The sequence below is a fragment of the Lonchura striata genome, chromosome 1 (assembly GCF_046129695.1).
Source record: "Lonchura striata isolate bLonStr1 chromosome 1, bLonStr1.mat, whole genome shotgun sequence".
Lineage (NCBI taxonomy): Eukaryota > Metazoa > Chordata > Aves > Passeriformes > Estrildidae > Lonchura > Lonchura striata.
Genome location: NC_134603.1, coordinates 111,937,709 through 111,943,708, shown reverse-complemented (window position 1 = coordinate 111,943,708; position 6,000 = coordinate 111,937,709). Strand labels below are relative to the sequence as shown.

The 6,000-nt window shown below is 41.4% G+C and overlaps 1 long non-coding RNA gene across 1 annotated transcript in view; it reads left to right on the top strand.

Moving 5' to 3' along the window:
• The first annotated feature begins 217 nt into the window (after positions 1 to 217).
• LOC110475946 (uncharacterized) overlaps positions 218 to 6,000 on the top strand; it is a 99,000-nt gene continuing 93,217 nt past the window's right edge. Inside the window, exon 1 of the long non-coding RNA XR_004147777.1 lies at positions 218 to 261. This is a non-coding gene — a long non-coding RNA (uncharacterized LOC110475946). The remainder of the gene's footprint in view (positions 262 to 6,000) is intronic.

The following is a 6,000-nucleotide window of genomic DNA, read 5'->3' as shown; positions in this document are numbered from 1 at the left end:
CCTGTGAGACAATGTCATGAGAGAAAAACATTAGTGTAATTAAAAAATCACTTAGATGCACTACAAGGAGAAAGGATGAATGAACTTTTGGCACAAAACGTCTCTCCCAGCCCCTCGTCCGGCCCACCAGAAACGTGCTTGGACTTACAGAGTCACTTTGGTTGGAACCAAGTCCTATTGCAACACACAGCAGAGCACAAATGACTTTGCTGCGGCTTCCGATTGCACTGGGTATGTTACCATCGATGGAGCGGGACAGAGGTCAGTCATTTCTCATCTTGGATAGTTTTCTGAAAAGCATTCCCATGCAGTCTGTGGGCAGAGGACCTCTCAAGCCATCTTATTGGAGAGAGGTCAATATCAGCCCCATCCTTGACCCTGGCGGGGTGGAGTGGATGGGGGAGAAGGGATGAAGCCACACCAGTCCTTACTGCTGAATCACCAGTGATGGGAAAGCTGCTGGTTTCAGGGGCAGACTGTTTTAGATAGAATGTTTTAATAGAATGTTTGCTCTCCTCTGATTCATGCAAGCAGTGAATTAAACTCCTCTCCCAGGCAAAAGGGACCTGTCCTGCAGAGGGGCACTGCATCCTCTGCCTGGGGGCTGGGGAGAGTGGGAGGATGTCCCTCCTGCCGCTGGACAGACACACAAACACACACACACACAGTGCACACAAAGGGCTCTTAGTAAGCACATCCTGGCTCCCAGCTGGTTTCCCAGCACTGTCACCCTGAATACGGCTCCTGGACCCATTTTGTCACCTTTGCTCTCACTGAAGCTTTTACAACATGTTGGGCTTTTACTGTACACAGTTGCTTTCCTGCGAGCCCTTCAAATCATGAGGATTAAATTGCACCGGTATGGAAACCAAGGGAACATTTATCACTGACAAAAGGCGGCAAGAATTTTTCTAAATCAGAGATTTTCTTACAGTAGAACTTTTGTTAGTGGAGCAGATCTATAATAATATCACTACTGTTTCAGTATTTTTATTACAGTGCTGCTGGGAAGAGCAGCTCTTTTAATACAAATGCTGTCATTTAGAATTGCTGCTATGGTAGAAATCTTAAATTAAGCACTGTCCTTTATACAAAATACAGCACCACCTGCTTGAACACAGAGCTGATAAAACACTATATTTTTTTTCCATGTGTCACATCAAATTATCTAGCAATATAAAAGAAATGGAAGTACACAAAAGTCAGGGCTTTTTTTTCTGAAACGGCTTCACCTGTATCTTCTCCTTACAAGCACAATGTGCTGGGTGGGGGGCAGAGATAGACTGAACAGGCTCTTCAGAGAAAATTCTTTCAAAATGACCAATTTTTATGTCAAAACTACATTCAGAACCATAGCTCTGGTGTTCTTTTAGCTCAGATCCATAATATGTCCCCAGCTGCACAAAATGTGTGTGTATTCACAGGTGTGGGAAAAGGACTTCCAGTACCGCTGTACTATGAAATTCTCCTATCTAAGTGAAAAGTTCATTTGCAGTATGGCTTATAGCAGCTTCTCTAATAAATAAATTACTGGTTGATACAGCTAAATCAATCTGCTGAGGTTTTTTTAATTTGTTTTTTGCTGTTGTTGTTTTTCTGTGTGGTAGTGAAATGCTGTTGTTTCAGCAGTAGACAAGGAATTGGGGAATATTTCATCAGCTTGCCAGGCTGGCCAGGGGGTCCTGTTGCCAGGATTAAAGCTGCTTGGAAAGGAAGCACTGCAACAAGGATGGTTGAGGCAAGCCCCAAACTCAGACTGATATATGGCAGGGGTAGAGCTTGGCTGTGCACCCCCAAGCCAGAGAGGAGCCCCAGGTGTGCCGATGGAGGCTGAAGCACAAACAGAGGCAGGATCTAATCCCCTCACGTCTGCTGTGAGTAACCTCAGAGCCAGGGCACTCCTCATGTTGCTGTCAGAGGTTGTCCTCTGCACTCCAGGTCACGAGAGTTCAGGCTGGGAAAAATACAAACCACAACCCCAAGTCTTGTGCCTGAGTGTCTTTGAACTATTTTTGAGGCCCTCTTGCCACCTATAGATTATTCCAGCAAAGGAAATATGCCTGTGACACATTCCCAACCATTACACCATTACCTAGTATTTATTCTTCTGCATGTCAAATAATTGGCAGTGTACTGATGACAGTCATTTCTTCCATGGGGCAGCATGCATTGAGGCTCCTGTGATGGGATATATAAAGCTTGACTTAGATCCAGAGAATTTTGAAGGAGGTGCTGACAATACACTCATTGATTCACAATTACATTCCTTCAGAAAACCTCCTGGCACTTTCTAAATACTGTTTAGAGCACATGCTTCTTTTATGAGACAAGTATTGTGACTATGGAAGTCAAAAAAACAAGGACAAAGAGGTTTAAATAACTTGTCCAGAGTCCTACAGGAAGGCACTACCAAGAGGTTTCCATAGAAATTAGCCCTATGCTAGAACCATCTGTTCACAATGGCTTGAATTTTTTGGGATTTATTTATATTTGACAGAATTGTAATTTTTCTGTTACTTTAGGTGTCTGCTTCTTGGGAGAAAGCAGAGATTTGGTAGCTGCTAATGATTCCTTAGTTACTATGAGATGAACGAGAGGTTGACACTAGGAGGTGACAAAATGGAGTTGCCATTCCAAATCAAACCCCAGTCCAGAAAAGTCTTTCAAAATTCTGAGTTTTCCTCGCTGAAGCCACTGAAGTTCTCAGAAGAGATAAAGGATGTACATACATCCCTGCAGGGTCTGATCACAGTCTCTGTTTGAGGGTGTGCCTTGTAACGCCCCGTCTACTGGAAGTGCAAGAAGCTCAGTGACCTCTAAAGACTGCACAGGCTCCAGTCAGTTCTCTCAAATGTGGCATTAGGATCATGTTCATTGTGGTAACAATGCCCATAGATCTGGTATCCATCAGGGCTTTTGTCCCCACCATGTTAGGCTGGTTTGAGTCCTGCTCCTTCCCACACTCATTGCTCTGTGAACTTGCTTTCTGTTGCAGTTCTGTATTTCATCTGACAGATGAACCCTTCCTCTATGGTTTTGAGAGGAAAAGAAGCAACTCCCATCATTTCATTGCCCTCCAGCATGGAAAGAGACTGACAAAATTCAACAACCTTTGATATTCAATGCTGTATATCAACATTTTCATTTATAGAAAAAAAGGTTGTGCTTTAACAAACCCCTGCCACTGTGATTTCTGAAGATTGTGGTGATTTTGTTGAGAGATAAACATGAAGAGGCTTTTAAAGCGAAGTCACATTACTTGAGGATTGTGCCCATCCTGGCACATGATATTGAGCAGGTCTTGGTAAAATGATCATTGACTTGGTAAGGCCTTTGAGGCAAGTTCTGTCTATTAGGGCATGGAGAGACATCCCTGACTAGTTTTTATTTTTGTGTTGTACAAGGTTAAACAATAGTTCATTTTTTCTCACTGATACCTTATGCTGAATTTGCACTGATAACAATTTCTACATTTGCAGATTAAATGAGATCTGTTAAAACTACTTGGCTGGCAATATAAGGATTGTGTTTGCAAGGATCACTTGTGGTCAGACATTCAGAGGCTGTTGGTCCATTCTGCCATGAGTAATATATTCCAGTGAGCAGCTGTACTGGAGCAGCAAGGCTAGGGTCCCTAGCAAGGAAGAAAGAAAGCTGTGTAAATGAACTATACCTTGTGAGCCAAAAGGCTAGGAAATCTTACCACAACTCTGCAAACCTTCTGTGAATTTTGATTTTCTTTAAAAATTCAAAACACTAGTTATTAGAGTTAAAATTTTTTACTTGCTTCAACTGTGAATTAAAGCATTTTCTTATCAGAAATAATTAGTTTTAATTGTTCTTCTTTTCTTGTAGCCTTATCTCATGGAATGTTGTCATTATGAGATCAAAAAGCTCATTTTTCTCAGGGAAGCCTGGATTCCAGGACATATTGAAAACCTGATTGTAAACTGAATATTTGGCAATAGTAAGAAAGCAGGGTATCTTTTGTTTGAAAGACAATCTTGCAGATCTACCCTAGATAAAATCAATTGTCTGCTTTACAGGTATCTGGCAGATGTGAGGTCAGCTTTGGCTGATTCAAGACATATAGGTATTTCTTCTCTTTTTTTTTTTTTTTTTTTTTTTTTTTTAGCAGAGCTTTCTCATAAACAGAACTTCATAAGACTGGAACAGCCCTCTACTTCTGTGTGGTTGCTCTGTTTTCCTCTAAGCAAATTCTTCACATGCCCAGAAGGAATCTTGTTTCCAACATCTGGGAGTACTTTAGAGGCGTTCATTATTTATATGCCAAGATAATATCTTTTGCCCATGAATGTGCTACTGTTCCCATTGATTAGATGTTTGCTGATTACTGCCAACTGCAGCGGCAGGGGTAGCATGGAAGCTATTCCCCAGTCCTCACTTTACATCACAAACTATGGGTCTCCAAACGCTCGTCTGACCTTCAGGAATTCATTAAATTTAGGCTGCTACTGACTTGGGAAGGCTATAAAGTGAGGAGTTACAGGGGAAAAAGAAAAAATGCTGGCATTTAAAATTAAGATTAAAGACACACCAAAAGGAAACTGTAGGAAACAGCGATTTAAATGAAAGGGGGGAAAAAGAAAATAAGACAGGCTGTAGAATGAGAAAGGACAATTTCTTCATCATATCTTTGATAACTAGGAGTTGCCTAGCTTGTCCCAGAGCAAGCTAGGAGTGAAAAGAGCCCTTGCAAAGGCCCATGAACTCAGCTCCTCAGGGTTCCCAGGGCTCTCCCCAGCCTCTTGTCCATCCTCACAGCCTCTGCCCAGACCTGGCCCTTGACTTTAAAGTGCTGGTCTCAGCAGAGACAAAAGTAAAACAGAGAGAGGAAAATGCTGAGAGGGCCAAAAACTTCCACTCAAAGAGCAGCTCTGAAACCATAGCAGGAAGTTTTGCAATAAAATGAATGCATGTATTCAAAACAAGGGAAAAAGTATGGTTTCCCTATTATTTCCTCATGGCTTTGTGAGGAAACTGCTGTGCTGCAGCAAACCACCTGCAGTTTTATTAAGAAAATGAATAAAAAATATCAGATAATGCTAAGGCATTTTTGAACATGCGGGAATTAGCAGGTTTTTCATGAACTCCCTGAGCTTCTGAGAGGACTAGTTTGCATCTCCTCATGGACTAGTGGTTGGTGCTGGTAGTAGCTGCTGTATCTGCAAGTTAGTAGCCACGATAGCCCTGCTGCCATGGGGCAGTCCGTGAGGATGACCAGGATCTTCATAGTCCTGCTCAAGTAATTCACTGGGTAGACATGACTAAAATTGTTGCCTGTGTGTCCAGAATGTCTGGTTAAATATATTTTTACTTGAACGTCTTAGTAACAATTCTTAATTTTTCTTCTGCAGCAAGCAGTGATATATATTGCACATCGTATTTGCAGAGACTACCCAGGTTTTCTCAGGTTATTTTCTAATCTGATTTTTTTCTAGTAGACTTATGATGCTTGATTCCATCTCTGGCACATCTGGCATCTTTAGAAGCAATATTGACAATTTGTAAGTATTTCAAAAGTTGATGTTTCAACAAAGATACTGTATTATTTTTTCTGAAGCTATTTATAGGAGCATTCAATGGTTTTGTTTGCTCATTTTCACTACTGCTGACAAAGACCTGATCTCAAACCACTCAATGTAATTGCCACTATCACATAACCAACAACTTGATTCATTTGATTTTAAAGTTGCTCGACATTTAGAGACTATAGTGTTTCAGGTACTTGTCATCTCATACAGATGCCCGGAAAAAACAGACACCAGTCCCTCAGCTGCCTACACTGGGGTAACTCTGTTACAGTCACTGGAGCCATACTAATTTACAGAAGTTGTGGATTTAGCTTGTTTCCAGAGTATGCATTGATTTTGCCATAACTCACTCTTTCCTGGTTTCCAGCCATTTAAATGCAAGTGCATTTGATATCTTGGAATGTACATGGCATTGCTGTGTCAGTCTTGATGCTATGTTAATGAT